At 40.0% G+C, this 16,070-nt stretch overlaps 1 pseudogene; it reads right to left on the reverse strand.

Moving 5' to 3' along the window:
• Positions 1-8,899: 8,899 nt before the first annotated feature.
• Positions 8,900-9,452, reverse strand: LOC105518926 (annotated as a pseudogene).
• Between the last annotated feature and the right edge of the window lie 6,618 nt (positions 9,453-16,070).

Below are 16,070 nucleotides of genomic sequence, written 5' to 3' on the forward strand. Positions count from 1 at the left end.
CACTTAGTTTTTATTTAATAAGAGCTCTTTATTTATTAGGGACCTTAGCTCTTTGTTATATATGTTGAAAAGCTTTTTCCTAGTTTTTCTTTTAATTTTGTTTGCAGTATGTTTTTCTGCTCAGAGCGTTTAATTTTATATGTATTCAAATCTGTTAGTTTTTTCTTTATGGCTCCTCTAAGGAAGACTTCTCCTCTGCCAGGATTATAGAAATATTATCAAATATTTTTCTTGTACTTTCAGAGAGGTTTTTTTGCTTTTGTTTATTTCTTTGTTTTAGTGTATTAATTCCTGATTTTTGTGTGACTCCAGGTAGACTTCTAATTTTGCTGTGAAGTTCCAATAGTTAACAATTAGTTTAGGAGAGAAAATAAGATATAAAATTTAGTGAGGAAACCAAGTAAACTCCTGGTGATGTTTTTCCGATCTGGTGACCCATTCAGGGAGGAATTGGTGACCCAAACTATCCACCTGGCACAGGCATCCCCTGCAGCACTTTTCCCAAGCTCTTAGAAGCTGTAAAGTAGAGCATGCCCCTGTTTTAAATTCATCAAGGTGTGTTTCAGGCCCCGTTCACCAGAGTGTGATGGTTCATGAGAGATAATGAGTCAGTCATTTGAACCAGTTCCTCAGTAGATGGTGCAAGAGAACAGCCCTAATGAACAAGAAGATCCTTACAAGAAGAAGCATCCTGAGATGAAGGGGGTTTGTCAGAGTGCAGCAAAGCCCCACAAGAAGGCTGGATTTTGGAATTTACATTTCATTTAGCCCACCAGTAAGCAGATTCACGTGTTGGCAATGCAGAATGGGAAGCAGCAGAATGAGTGGTAAATGTATTCAAATAATATGAGTGTCAAACTGACTTAGGGAACACACATACATACTTAGCTTGGAGGATTGCTTGTGGAAGTAATGAGGTCAGGAAAAGATGCATGGAGAAGAAATTCATCCTAAGCAAGTCTTTCTTAGAAAACAAACAAACAGATCTTAGATTCTTAGGTTAGGAGGATGATTGTCTGCAAGGCAGCTGAAAAGAATCACTTGTGATCTTTTTCACCTATTTTGAGATGACTGAAAATAACTTTATATCCATGAAAGGGAACAGAAAAGGATATCAGGATGTGAAGGATGTGGTCCTCCCAAAGGTCAGAGGGGAAATTATTGAGGGAACCTTGGGCTTAGCCTAGTCCCTGAGCCATGCTATGCCTCTGTCAGAGGGGAGCAGCCGCACAGAAATGCCTGACATGTCACAAAGGATGTTCAAAAATGTTCTCAAAAGAAATTTCCCAAGATTAAATTTTCACTAAACCAATTATAACTTAAACTAAAATCTACTGAAGAGGAACAAACCTCTTCAGTATTAATGCTTGCCTTCTCTGTCTTGAAGTATAGCTGAAGTAATTTTGTTTGGTGTCTGTAGTAATGGAGGCCACTGTGAACCAGAAACCTGTGCTGTCTGAGTTCTTGCTCTGGGACTGTATGAGCTACTTGATTTGCCCAAGTTTTAACCTCTTTGAGCTTCAGCTTCCCCATCTGTAAAAATGAGGAATAATGCCCACTTTAAGGAGTTACAGTGAAGACAAAGCTAGGTAGTACATTTTTAAATTACCTGAATAATTTGGAAAGTCTTGTACAGATGGCAGAGATTTTAAAACATTAGTGCTGTAAATGATTGGCAACCTTTTTTTGGATTTCTTTCTGATATAGGTCAAGTTTTTCTGAGAGGAGTAAAATTTTTACCTTGACTCATTGTACCCTGAAGCATTTGGCATTGTAAATACATTTTAAAGAAATATGACATGAGAAGAGAAATTTGAATTGCATTTTTCATATGGTAAAGGGTGGTGTGGTGAGTTAAGTTTTCTAGGGCAAACATGACATTGCCACTGTTTATCCCGTGTCCAGCTAACAAGGTGCTGTGCACGGAGAAAACACTAAGCAGAGACTTGCTGCTCATCACGGAGAACTGAACTGTTCTCCAAATTTAACTACAATACATAGAGTTGGGGTATAAATGTCTCTGTTAGAATCTCAAAGTGCTTCTGTGTTTCTTCGGCACCTGCTCAAATTAAAATACTGGAATTCCAGATTGGATATCAAAAAGTCTCCCCACTCCTCATTTTGGGTAGATGAAGGGCAGGATAGAGGCAGGCATTTGCGTTTTCAGACTTGTGCCTTGAGTCCGCATTGTCACCTACCTGCCACAAAGGCCTGTGACTTCTGAATTTTCTCCAGAGCTCACATTTCCAAAAACTGAGCCTTGGAGAACTCAAAAGTAAGGAGATCTTGGCAGGCAGTTCCTGAGGAGGTACTAGTTATTCTCCTTTCCACATTCATACATCCATAAAAGTTGTTAAAACCTCAAGTCTGCTGAGTCCTGAGGGTTCAAGGAGTTGCTGAAAGAAAACTGCCCCTGTTAGCTAACTTGTTTTAACCTTAGCTTCTGAAAGTTGGGGGCCAACCTAAATTCTTCCTGCTATGCTTCTGTTGCTGGGCACCTATCTTTCTTTGTTTCTTGTCTGAGACAGTAAACAGAGTTTAATGGTTGCACAAGCACCAGCTCTTTTGTGATAGCCTGGGAGCTTCATGCAAGGAGTTCTGAACAGGTTGCAAAGGAGAAGTTGTTGCTGAGTGCCAAAAAATTTCCCAAAACCAAAAACAAACAAAAAAGCAACAAAAATCCCTCTCTCCAGTTCTAGCTTGTTAGCTTTTTCCAAGCCATTGGGAGCTTGCCTTACCAATCAATGAGTCAGAAACCTTGACAGTTTCTGCAGTAAGAAACTGTCGGGGAAGAATGAAGCTTGCACACTGGGTGATACTAGAGAAAGATTTGACCTGTACTTAATACGCTCCAGCTTTATTTGAACGTGTTTTTCACAGTCATTAGAAATCAGGTAAGATTTTAAAGTCAAACATTAAAATGACTTTGCATTTTTAAAGTGAAGGTTGCAACACTTAGCATGAGAAGAAAACTAACAGACAAACACAAAAACAGTTGAAATGTAGTGGAAAGAGAACTGAAGGAAAAACATTCCCTTCCTAGAGACCATTTAAGACCTTCAGATGCAGTAAACGTCGAAAGATGATGATGTGCCCATTATGTAAGTCAAAATAAAATGAGACCTCTTTGAAATATTACAAAACTCCATGTATGTTGAAATTAAAAGTGTGTTTCTAGATTTTATGATTGCAGAATTTGGCATTAATCCATGGAAGCTGCCCTATTCCCCTCTCTGCTTTATTCATGTCCTAACAATTTGTCTGCCTGTTGGAGAATCTAGCAGAGCTATCTGTTGCACTCTGCCTTTTAACTCTGAGCAAGACATTTTCATTGTCTTGTCCTTGGCTTCCTCAGCGGTACAATGAAAGATAGTTTATCCGTTAAATTTCAGGATGCTTTCAGGAACATGATTTTATAAATAGCTCTGTGAGGTTGGGGAGGAGGAGCAAGGTCAGAGAGTTTAAGTGTTTTGCCCAGGGTCCCAAGACAAGCAGAAGTACAACTCAGATCTTCATGTTCTGAGTGTAGTTCCTTCAGCTGTATCGCATGGGTTTTGAGTTTTTAATTAACTCTAAGGGCATTGTGTTGGGTGATGGACAAAAATATGCAAATAAATGGAGTACTTTATTGCTTCATTATTATTTATTTGGGTAAATATTCATTTAAATGTTGCTATTATGCCTTTCAAAATGTGTAATTGTTTTATTTTTTAGAATATTAGCACTTTGGAAGGAAAGGCTTTAAATATCTGATAAACACAACAAATATTGAATAATGTGAAGTATTTTAATGAGTTCCCATTGACTTTAGTTTGCAAATTATGGTAATGGAGTAAAGGAAGGGATTTCTTGTTAGGGAAATTGACAGGAGTAAAGGGTGTGTGTGTGTGTGTGTGTGTGTGTGTGAGAGAGAGAGAGAGAGAGAGAAAGAAACATACATTTACAGCTTTTCAGATGTTATTGAATGCTATACACAGTTGTTTAAATGTTAAGAAAATAAAACCTGTAATGTAATACTTTATCATGTCAGATAAAATATATAATTAGGAGGGCTGTTTGAGATAAGTTTCAGCCTATCTTTAAAATGTGGTAGATCAAGAATAATTTAACATGATTTAGCACCGCTATTGCACAGTTAAGTATTATCTGTGGTTGAATAGATAATGAAATGCAGTGCATATAAGGTATGTTTTATTTCTTCTTCTTCTTTTTTTTTTTCCTAAATGAGAGTTTCATGAAAACCTCTCTGAGGTATTAAAAGTCCTTTTCTGATCTGAATAAATATTTTCTCTTCAGGCAGGTCATATATTATAGTTTGTTTAACAAAATAAACGCTTGTGGCAGAAGCACATGAAATGCAGATAATGGTAAAATAGCACTAAACATAGCCCCTCAGGGCAGGTGTGGAGTGTTAGTTTAGCAGTAAACCCCTTCTTATTAAAGTGTCTGTCATGGGTGTTTTGGAAGCAGCTGACCTTCTTTCTTACAAAGTGACTATAAAACCATGTCTTGACGTCTTTTCCTTCATCATGGACTTGGATACTCCAGAACTGAGGTACTAACCTTCTTGCCTTTGGCTCTGTGAATGTCCTAACACAATGTAGTCTAAAGTAAATGAAAAACTGAATTGGAACTCAGATTTTCTTGATTTTTAAACGGAATTTTCTGGTCTATATTCTTGAGACCCACTCATTTAGAAAATTTGCTGACAAAAAATTGTTTTTGCATGTAATCGTTGGGATTTATAAGTGGAAAAATAATACATTAAACAATAATACATATAGAAAGTACTAAAGCTGGGATAAATTAACTTGACTAAAGGGCCATGCTGTTTTCTTTTTCAGTTTGGGGTTCTTTATCAAACCCTTCTGCTGCTTATCTCTCTACTCCCCTCAATTATATCTCACACATGTTAGCTACAAGAGCCATCATTTTCCTAAAGCAGCTCTTCCGTCATGGTGCTAACCTGATCATTAAAGGAAAATCAGGCAGGGAGGGGGCTCCTGAAGTGCCCAAGATTAAAGTTCATGGTCTTCATGTTGACATTTAGGGCTTAAGCTTTGTTCACCCTGTGTATGAGCTTCCTTCAGTTGAACTAAACTGGGTCACTGATTCTTTCTCAGACAGTTCTTGCACTTTCCCACATCTGTGTTTTTACTTCCGCTGCTCCCTCTGGATTTTGGGCCAAAAAGATTCCAGTTAATCATTAGAATTGTTTCTGTCTTCTGTGATCCACCTCAGATGAGAGCATAATAACATGGTGGGTAAGAGCCTAGGCATTGGAATGAAATACACTGAAGTTGGAATTATAGCTCTACCACATATGAATGGGAACATAAGCCAAATACCTTAATTACCCAAACTTGTCCAACCTGCCTTAATTTGTTGTTGTTGTTGTTGTTACTGTGTTTTGTTTTGTTTTAGGCTTTTAGCAGCTTGAAGACATGGTTTTTGGTTTCTGTCTTTAGTGATAAGCAGAAAAGAGGGCTGAAGAAGGGGCTTTACTGGCCCAACCAGAAACAGAAACTAAAAACCCATGACTGTATTCTCTCCCTTGGGCACCCTCAAACCTCAGTTTTACCATCTGTAAAATGGAGATAATGATACCCACCGAGGTTATTGTGAGGATAAAATAAAATAATGTATTTAAGGCATACATGATCACAATATCTGGCACTTGGTAGGCACTTAGTAAGATACTATTTATTGCCTTCTATTCCATAGAGTTCCTCCGTGTTCTTGCTCCTACACAGCAATTAGTCCCCGCTTTGTGTCCTCATAGCCCTTTGTTTCCTTGCTTTATAGTATTTGCCGTGTTATATTAGTATTTCCCTTAATTTCCTTGAAGTTGATCTCTGCTAAGTATTTCATAAATGTTGGCTGAATTAAATTGAGTTGCAGGACCAGTGTACTTAACAGTGGAGTTTAAGTGATCTCAGCATTAAAAAGTAGAAATTTTAGATAATTGATGGCTCCAAGGTCATGCTAAGAACCCAAGCACCATATTTTTATGTATAAAAACTGGAAACCAAGCTGAAAATCAGCAGAACAGAAGGCCAGATACTTATAAGTCCTACCCAAATAACTGGGGAGGAATGAAGAGGTCAAACAGCTGTCTTAGGTCATTCAGCTCCTTTGTGATTCCACGTGTGGAATCGTGTTAATGGTATTTGGGCTTCAGCACCATTGGTCTGATCCTTTGTAAAGTTACAAATATTTATTGTAATAGTGATTCCTGTGTGTTTCAGATTCTCCTTAAGTCATATTAGTAATTTAATTCTCTGACTTACCCTGGAATCATTGAAATTCTAGTATAAGAGAGTCAAGGATTCAAGTAATGCAGCAGCTGGCCCTGGGACCAAGAGGAAGGTGTAGTAAGTCATCAGTGTCCATCCAGCTGTCTCTCTGCACCTTGCCTTCTTCTCTTCTCTGTATACAAGTGTGTTTTCTCTCAGAATCCCCTTATTTGGTGGAGAATTTAAAGCTGTAAGTCCTGTAACATAATCAAAATTCTCCAGATTCTAGCCTTCATCAAAAACTAGAAAAACCATGAAAGTTTTTTATAAACTCTAATTATGTTCAAATTATCATTCTCTCTACTTCTGCCTCATTAAATATACGTCTTACCTTAAAAGTATTTTTTTTTTTTCTCCACGAAAACAGTAGCAAGGCATTTTTGAAGGAAGGGCAGGATGTTTGGTTCTCTCCTCAGTTATATCTCACACACAGGAGCTACAAAGCATTTATACTCTACCTAAAACATCTCTTTAATCATGGTTCTTCCTTGATTCTCCCTCCCCCCAATAAAAGCTAAAAGGGAGAAAAACTTTTGCATTTACTCCTCAGTTTAAATAGATTACAGTTGGTGAGAAAATTGAGCGTGAAAATTGAATTGGTAAATAATGTAGTTGACCAGTATTCAAGTATTTGCATTTTGCCATGTCTTCTCATTTAAAGTGAGATCATGCAGAAGGGAGAGTAATGACTAAAAGAGGGAGGCCAGGTGCAGTGACTCACCCTGTAATCCCAGCACTTTCAGAGGCCGAGGCAGGTGGATTGCTTGAGCCCAGGGGTTGAGATCAGCCTGGGCAACATGGCAAAACCCTTTGTCTACTAAAAACATGAAAATTATCCAGGTGTCGTGACATGCACCTGTGGTCCCAGCTACTCAGGAGGCAGAGGTGGGAGGATTCCTTGAGCCTGGGGGGTCAAGGCTGCAGCCATCCGTGATTGCACCATTGCACTCCAGCCTGGGTGAAAGACTGAGACCCTGTCTCAATAAAAAAAAAGGAGAGTAACATCATTCCATTTGGTAGATCTTTAAAAGTAAGAGTAATGCATTTTTAATTTTAAAAACTTAAAATTTAATAAAATTATGCCTTATGATTTTGACAGGTTCCACTTTTATCAGGATCCATTTTATACCTTCTGCAAAAAAGCTGATTTGTTGCCTAGGGTTTTTCTTCTTTCTTTTTAATTTTAATCATCTATAGTGGGATTCCAGATAATGCTGTCAATAAAGAAGTGATTCTGCCCATGACTTAGGAGGGCACACCCCACTTGCAAATAATGCCTTTCATTCATATCTAGCTTATCATTCTTTCCCTGGTAGAATGTGGAAACATTACCTGGAGGAGAAAAGATAGCTGCCTCAATTATGGAAGATGTCAGTCGAAACAGCCCTAGGCCAGCATGTGTGAAACCTGTTCAGAGTTTCTCTCTTCTGTGGGTGAAGAGCTGACTCAAATAAGAATTGGCCACAATTAAATTAGGCTTACGTGAGGGAATGTCAGGCTGAAGGGACTGCCCTGCGTGTTCACCACTGATTAGACCTGTGGAAATTCTTATCCAGAAGGGACTGGTGTCACCAGGATCTTGATGAGCTCTGCATATATTACAAAGGAGAAATGCTTACTACATTAAATGTCTGATGATGTCGCCGCGATGTCTGATGATGCCGCAGCAGCAACGTTAGACATGAAACCATCTCTGTCCTCTGCTCACTTTGAGCATCTTTGGGAGTTACCTGTAGTCCACTTGTCCCCATCTTATGTGTTAGATCTATCTTCTGTTGGTCTACATGAGAAACCTAAACACTTGCTTTTGTTAAAAAATAAAAAAAAAAGAAAAGAAAGAAAAGAAAAGAAAAGGAAAAATTATCCCCACCTATCTTTCCCTCCTGACTTAGACACCAAATGTATTCAAAATTCCCAAATGATTTCAAATTGAAGGTTTCACTCTTTGACTTGTTATTTAGGTTAAGTGGCTTTCTTGACAGGCAAGAGTTTTGCAGTTGATCAGATGATGGACAGAAGGTGATGTATTGTAATTATTGTGCATGTCCTTGGGTTTAAGTGAGGTAATTGTGTGAAATTATGCAGTCAATAACTGCTACCTCCCACTCTCATTCCAAAAATACTGTGGCTCTGCCGTAAAGCTCAGGTGTTCTGCACCTTATATAAAAAACTTTAAAAGTACCATCCCTAGAGAAGGCTTATTTAGAAATATATATATACACACACATATATATATGTGTGTGTATATATATACATAATTTTGAATTGTTTAAAAAAAGAAACATGTAAAATTGACCATCTTAGCCATTTTTAAATGTACAGTTCAGTAATGTTAAGTATATGCACATTGTTTTTTGCAGTTATAGGTTAGTGGTTTTGAGGTGACCCTAGTCTAGAATCAAGGGGACACAGTGTGTCACATAAATTATGAACAAGTTATAAAAGGAAATTGAAAGTGAAATTAAAATGGAATCAGTGGAGAAGGAAGAACAAGATATAGTAGGACAGTCATTCCAAAATCAATCCCAAAATCAAACAGACACAACAAAGTACAAAGTTTCAAAAACATCAGATTGGTATGCGTTGACTCCTATGGATTTTTTTTTTCAGATTTTCAGCCCCTTTAATTAGGTCAGAATGGCAGGCAAGGGGTGGGGAAGGTGGTGCTTCTTGAGCTCCACTCAGCAACTGGTCAGTTCTCATCCTCTGGCAGCTGGATCTTGCTGGGGTGGAAGCAGTTGCATTCCGTGATGGGAAGGCCATTGGCCTCTTGGTATTTCACAAGCATCTCATCTCCATGATGGGCCCACTCTGGCATCCTGTAATCAGGCAGACAGACCACAAAGGTGCTGCCAAGGACCAGGACAGTGGAGATGCCAAAGAAGAAGACAACTCGCATGTTCCAGATGTCCAAAACAGGGTCTTTGTGGTAACAATGGGAGTCTGAGTTCTTCTCATAGAAGTTTTAGTCCTCGGGATCTGGGTCCTCCTGCCAGTGTATGGTAAGTTCGGAGGGCTGCTTTCACGCCACAGCAGACGGGCGACCACAGTCCTGGAGAAGCTGGATTCCCAACGGACGTGGGTGGCCAGGAACCTTTGCGTCGCCGCTGCCTCCAAAAGACCGGGAGTGCTCAAACTTAATAGCCCAGCTGCCATGACAGATAGTCCTGCAGGGTCTCCAACTCCTATAGACTCTATGTGGATTTTTAAAAATATTTATTTATTTATTTATTTTGAGATGGAGTCTCGCTCTGTCTCCCAGGCTGGAGTGCGGTGGCGCATCTCCGCCACCACGTCCTGGGTTCACTGCAAGCTCCACGTCCCGGGTTCATGCCATTCTCCTGCCTCTGCCTCCCGTGTAGCTGGGACTGCAGGTGCCTGCCACCACGCCCCGCTAATTTTTTGTATTTTTTTAGTAGAGACGGGGTTTCACCGTGTTAGCCAGGATGGTCTTGATCTCCTGACCTCGTGATCCGCCCACCTTGGCCTCCCAAAGTGCTGGGATTTACAGACGTGAGCCACTGTGCCCAGCCTCTATGTGGATTTTATAATACAGATGATAAAGATTTGATACCTTTACATGAACTTTAAAGGGCAAAATTACACAAATAATTTATCTGCATCATGTTTACTTAGTGGAGAGATCAATATTATGATTGCCTAGCACAGAACTGATTTTTTTGGCCATTTTTTATAAAACCAAATAACCAGAAGGTATATGATTAACACAATCAAATAATCTTAAACTATCAGATAATTATTCTTGTTGATCTGGTAGTGAAATGTTGAATCCAAGTAAACTGAAGTAGGAGAAGTAGAGTTGTAGACTATATGACTTTCATCTAAGATTCTGTGAGAGGATGGCAAATAAGCATGTTTTTTGGTCTTCCATAAAAACCCTTTTAAAATATGATAGTATTATAACCACTTACTTTTGGTCCGGGGCTTGGGACCTCATTTTATCGTAGCCATCCGCCAGCCTGTGTGACATATACTCAGCCCTCAGAAGCATTGTTTTTCCTCCCTGGTAGGGCTGCTGCTCTAAATATCCCCTGAAGTTCCTGCCTCTTAACATCCTTGACTCCAGAAACACAAACCTTTAAGTTAGCTTAGATAACATAGAAATGATGTGTAAGATCTGGCAACCTGCTAAGAGCTTATTCCGTGGTAGCTGTTTGCTACTGTTACCCAATTCAACAAATTTCTTGAATGCCTGGTACTTGATCTTGCAAAAATATGTGTGAGGCGAAGAGTAGTTGATGCCCAAATTTCTGGTTCAAGACATTTAGTCTAAGTAACTTTTTGCCAGTTTTATCGTTTGTTCTTTCTCCCAAAAACGTAAAAGTAATGGAAGGATGGTATTGTTAAGCCACATAAGGCTGGAGCTAACATTTTTCTTTTTGATCTGGAAAATAGTTTTTTTTTTTTTTTTTTTTTTTTATCATGAGATTGCAGGAATTCAGTCACATCTTCAGGCTGCACTTCTAATTCTTCTTTTTTTTTTTTTTTGAGATGGAGTTTCCCTCTCATTGCCCAGGCTGGAGTGCAGTGGTGGGATCTCAGCTCACTGCAACCTCCACCTCCTGAGTTCAAACCATCCTCCTGCCTCAGCCTCCTGAGTAACTGGGATTACAGCCACCTGCCACCATGCCTGGCTAATTTTTGTATTTTTAGTAGAGACGGGGTTTCATCATGTTGGCCAGGCGGGTCTCGAACTCCTGACCTCAGGTGATGGTAATCCACTTTCCTCGACCTCCCAAAGAGCTGGATTACAGGAGTGAGCCACCACTCCTGATGGAAAATAGTTCTTGAAAACAGTAGTATAGTCTATTGGATTATTCAAGTTCAAACCTCGAAGTACTTGCTGTACATACTTTTCTGTTTCTAAATTCTTTATTAATATCATTTACTCTTATAACGTTTGCTGCGAAAACATGGGCATTGAAAAGCACATTTCTGGGTTTACATTTGTGGTGGCTGAATGACATTTGTTCATAATGGTCAAATCACTAGAGCCTTTTCTCTAGATTTTTTTTTTAAACAGGGAAATAGGAAAGGCATGTTAAACACAACAATAGAAATCTATTCTAAAAGAAAAGTCAGATCTGAACTCCTTGGGTGGAATAGTTTGGTAGAGGTTAAACAAACTTTCCCTGACTCTTGTGGGACATTAAAATAAATTTCATCTAAATTCTTGTCAGCTTCCCTGTACAGCTGCCCTAAACATCTGCTGTGGATGCTCAAAATTGCTGCTTTCCCCCTTTCACAGTTTACATATGCTGTGTAAACTATTTATTTGTAATACATAATTAGTGGCAATGTGTATACTTGGTTTTAAACTACATATACTCAGGGGTAGACTAGAAGAAAACTATCTACTTACGTACATAGAATGAGGCTTCTTAGTTTAAGGCTTGTCAAAGCAATGATCCTATTTCCTTTGCAGAAGCTGTTGATATTAAGGAGAAGCGTTTAAAATCTGTTTAGGTTATTGTAGCTTGGGGTAGAATTATGGGAATTATACTTGGTTTCACAATGTGGGGCAGGATTTGACAGCCGCTGCCTCATAAACCATGCTGCAGAGTAAAATGATTTCCTCAAAGTCATGAAAAATTGAGGCCACTTGAAGGCCTGGGAGGCTGTGGTCTTGGTCGTCATGCAGAGAAAATTATGCAAGCCTCTGGAGAGGTGGCCCTGTGTTGACCTGAGAAGATTAATCTTCTGGGGTCTTAATTTTGTTGGCAGAATAAATGCTTCTGTAAAGAGTGAGATACAAGTCAGGTTGGCCAAAAACTGGAGAACATTAGTCCTTGGGAACAAACAGGGATTCTAGTTCTCAAGGTGACTAATGGCCTTGCTACATGAGAATACTTCCTGAAGAAATCTTGGTTCTACCACCAAGAGGTGATGGATCCTTAATTCTCTGTTGTGGGTGGAGACCTCAGAACCCAGTCAGGTTTACATTGTAGGGATGGAAGTCATCCCAGCTCCAGTAGAAGGGAACCCAATTTCTAACCTCAGACATGCAGAGCTGACCTTGCCTGGAGCATGATCCCCAGAACCTCTCAATGGCAACAGAGGAACTCTATGCAGTGCCTCAGCTATGAAAAAATTTCTCTTGGGAATTGCTTTTTTCTATTAATATATCATTGGCTCTACCCTTCCCACTATAGTTGAATTAGTTCCGCTAATCTAGGGTTTCTCAACCTCAATAATATTGACATATTAGACCTGTAAGTTCTGTGTTTCGGGGGCTGTCCTAGGTAGGACATTTAGTAGCATCTCTGGCCTATACCCACTAGATGCCAGCAGCATCCTTCTCATTGTGATAACAAAAATGTCTGTAAAGATTGCCAAATGTCCCATGGGGGTCAAAATTGCCCCTTACTCTATGGGAAAACACTGATCTAATCCTATATTTTCTTGGAGTTTCGTAACATATTTGTAGTTCATTAAACAACAAATATTTATTGAACACCTACTATGTGTCCAGCAGTATGTATGTTTTGTGTGGGGTAACTGATGTCCAAAGAGAAAGTGCCTTTCTTCATTCGGTTTATAGTCAAGTTGGAGTAACAGATATTAGTCAAATAGTCTTACTAAAATATATTTAGAATAATAGTAAGTGTTGCAAATGAAATGAAATGTTCTATGTGCTCTGAGGACACATAACAGGGGCCATACGTAATCTTGGAGATCACATAAATCTGCCCTGAAGAATATGGAAGCTGCAGTGACTCTGTGCATGTTTTCATGATGGGAAATCAGGAAAGAGGAAGCCAGTTGAACTTGGGAAACGTGCAAAGCTCCTGAAGTGGGAAGTGTTCGGCTAGGATCAAAAAAAGGCCAGAGTCGCTGGAAAGCAGAGTGGTTTGAGATAAGCCAAACAAGAAGCCAGGGGCCAGACGCAGTGGCTCATACCTGTAATTCGAGCACTTTTGGAGGCCAAGACAGGCGGATCACAAGGTCAGGAGATTGAGACCATCCTGGCTAACACAGTGAAACCCTGTCTCCACTAAAAATACAAAAAATTAGCCAGGCATGGTGGCAGGCGCCTGTAGTCCCAGCTACTCTGGAGGCTGAGGCAGGAGAATGGTGTGAACCCAGGAGGCGGAGCTTGCAGTGAGTTGAGATCACACCACTGCACTCCTGCCTAGGTGACAGAGTGAGACTCTGTCTCAAAAAAAAGAAAAAAAAAAAAGAAGCCAGGCTCAAATTTGGTGGAAATGTTTCAGCCACAGCCTTACCAGTTTTGGTCTTTACTATCCTGAAAGCACGGGAAAGGCATTGAAATGTTTTTGCAGGGCTAGGATTTGTGCAGGTGTCAGCTATGTGGCTGGTTGGTTGTAGCAGGAGTGCTGTGGAGGGGATGAGAGTGGAGATGTCAGACCGGTGAGTGGTTTAAGGCTGTAGGATTGCTGTCATCTTTTGCACAGTCAAGCAATACCTGGCCCCTTAGTTGTTCTCTCATTCACCTCATTGGCTGTGAACTGCAATCTGCTGTGTCTCCATGGCCCTAACTGTATTTGAATTCACTGAGTTATTATGCATTCATTTTCTCTTTGAACCGTCTGCATTGGATTGCTTTCTCACTCTGGCTTTCAGTTTCAAAAATGATACCAGGTTCCCAAAGAGGGGATTGAAGGAGCAAAACAAGCTGATTGCCCTTGGTAACCTCATTTCAAGGATATAACATGGCCTAGGAAGTCACTTCATTGGCCATACGTTACCCACCCCAAGTTCTAATTCTTCTTAAGATCCATGTTGACCTGTTCTTAGGAAGACTCTGTGGGTAGTCCCATGGGATGATTGAAGGGGTGACCTTGGTCTCATTAGCACTGAGTACTAATCCAGGCAATGTGGGCTTATATGCACCAGTCAATAATAAATAACTTTAACGGGGACTATGGGAGAGCTGAAGGAGCCAGATTTGTATTTTGCCTTGTTTGCTAAGATGCAGTTGTCAAAATTTGGGATGTGCAGCAGGATTTGTGGAGATCCAGAAGACTAGTTTTCTCTTAGGATGAGCTCCATCAACTGGCTTTGTCTTGTTCTCTGTGGCAGCACCTCTAGGGGGCAGCATTCTACTCAGGCCAACTCTGAGGGGCGGGGCGATCTCACACCTGGTCTATTTGTGGCTGCCTTGGGATAGTAACCCTCTCTTGGACCTAGAATATTAGGCTGAGGTTACTTATGCTGAAATAACTAGCTGGAGGTTCTTGGACATTTTCTTTAAGGCGTGTCTACAAAAATGTCTACAAATGTCCTGTCCCTGTAAGACAGTATGTTTTCTTAAGTGACTGTGTAAGAAGAGAATCCCACTGACTCAGGATTCTGCAGCCTCGGGCTCTTTAATGGAGATGGAGGGTAGTTGAGAGCTGTCCATGTTGACCTATTATTAGGAAGAAAGACTCTTTGGGTAGTCCCATGTGGTGATTGAAGGGGTGACCTTGGTCTCATTAGCACTGAGTACTAATCCAGACAATGTGGGCTTATATGCACCAGTCAATAATAAATAACCTTATGGGGAATATGGGAGAGCTGAAGGAACAAGATTTGCATTTTGCCTTGTTTGCTAAGACACTGTTGTCAGTGATGGTAATATCAGGAGACAAGACTGACAAGATTTCTGGATTGTCAGCAAACTTCTAGATTGTATTCCTTGACCCACATGCAAGTTCTTTTAAATCCTTGGAATGCTTATTGCTGCCTATTTCCAAATAATCTTCTTTTCCTCCTCCCATGGTATAATTTCTACCTCTCCTCAGTGTGTTGGTCCTTCTATTAATAAATGTTAAGCTGTTTGGTTTCTTCTTCTCCTTTTTGAGTTCATTCAGATTGCTGCCTGAAATACTGTTTTAGAGTCTCAGTCATTTTGTGATATATTGTTTCTTTATTTCTTGCACAATTATTTTCTCTCTCCTCCTCTCCTGGTATTCATCTGCTCATATCCCAACCTTCATGAAGGCAGACATAGCTAATATTATCCCGTTTTAGAGAGCTGAGTGTGTATCACTCTTCTCATTCAATTCATTTTAGCAAATTTTCATTGTCTACCTGCAATGGATGAACTCTGTGTTGCTGCCTTACATTCTTGGGGCATGTTTAGCCAAATAAACAAGCACTTACAGAACCACCTGCTTGAGCCTGTGTCTGCTTTGTCTAGGGCAAGAACTGTCCCATGTGTAAACATGGTAAGATTTGGAACTGGATTATTATTCTCTCATAAGTCCTCCACAAAATTCAGGATGTCTTATCATTTATCACATCTTTTTTTGGAGTTTCCATTCTTTGGAAAATGGTCACGTGATGCTCCTTCACCTCAATGATGTATGGCAGCTCTGCATATGCCCAAGCCTCCACTCCCCAGCATGCACTAGCTGTCCCCTTGCCCTATGTCTCCATCTCTTTCTCAACAGGAAAGGGGTGCAACAAGGGAAGGTCCTCTATCTTCTGCTTTCCTGTCTTCTGATTTTACTTTGTAGATCCTCTTTTCCTTGAAGGAGACTCACTTTTAAAGGGGAATGGCAATTGGGATGGCTAAAAAGATGTTAACTTTTGGAAATATAGCAGATGGCAGGGAGTTGGCAGAGCAGTAAAAATCCATTGTGTCAGACTGTAGCAATCAGAGGCTCTCCAAGCACTTTTATTTTCTGAAATGCATTTTGCCCCCCAACTATTGGAATTAACACTATTTATTTGTTCCATTTGAAATGATTTGGCCCCTTTTCTCTTCCAAGCTGTTTTTCCAGAGTAAATGCTATTACTGGAAAA

Source organism: Colobus angolensis, unplaced genomic scaffold (genome assembly GCF_000951035.1).
Source record: "Colobus angolensis palliatus isolate OR3802 unplaced genomic scaffold, Cang.pa_1.0 Scaffold332, whole genome shotgun sequence".
NCBI classification, from domain to species: Eukaryota; Metazoa; Chordata; class Mammalia; order Primates; family Cercopithecidae; genus Colobus; species Colobus angolensis.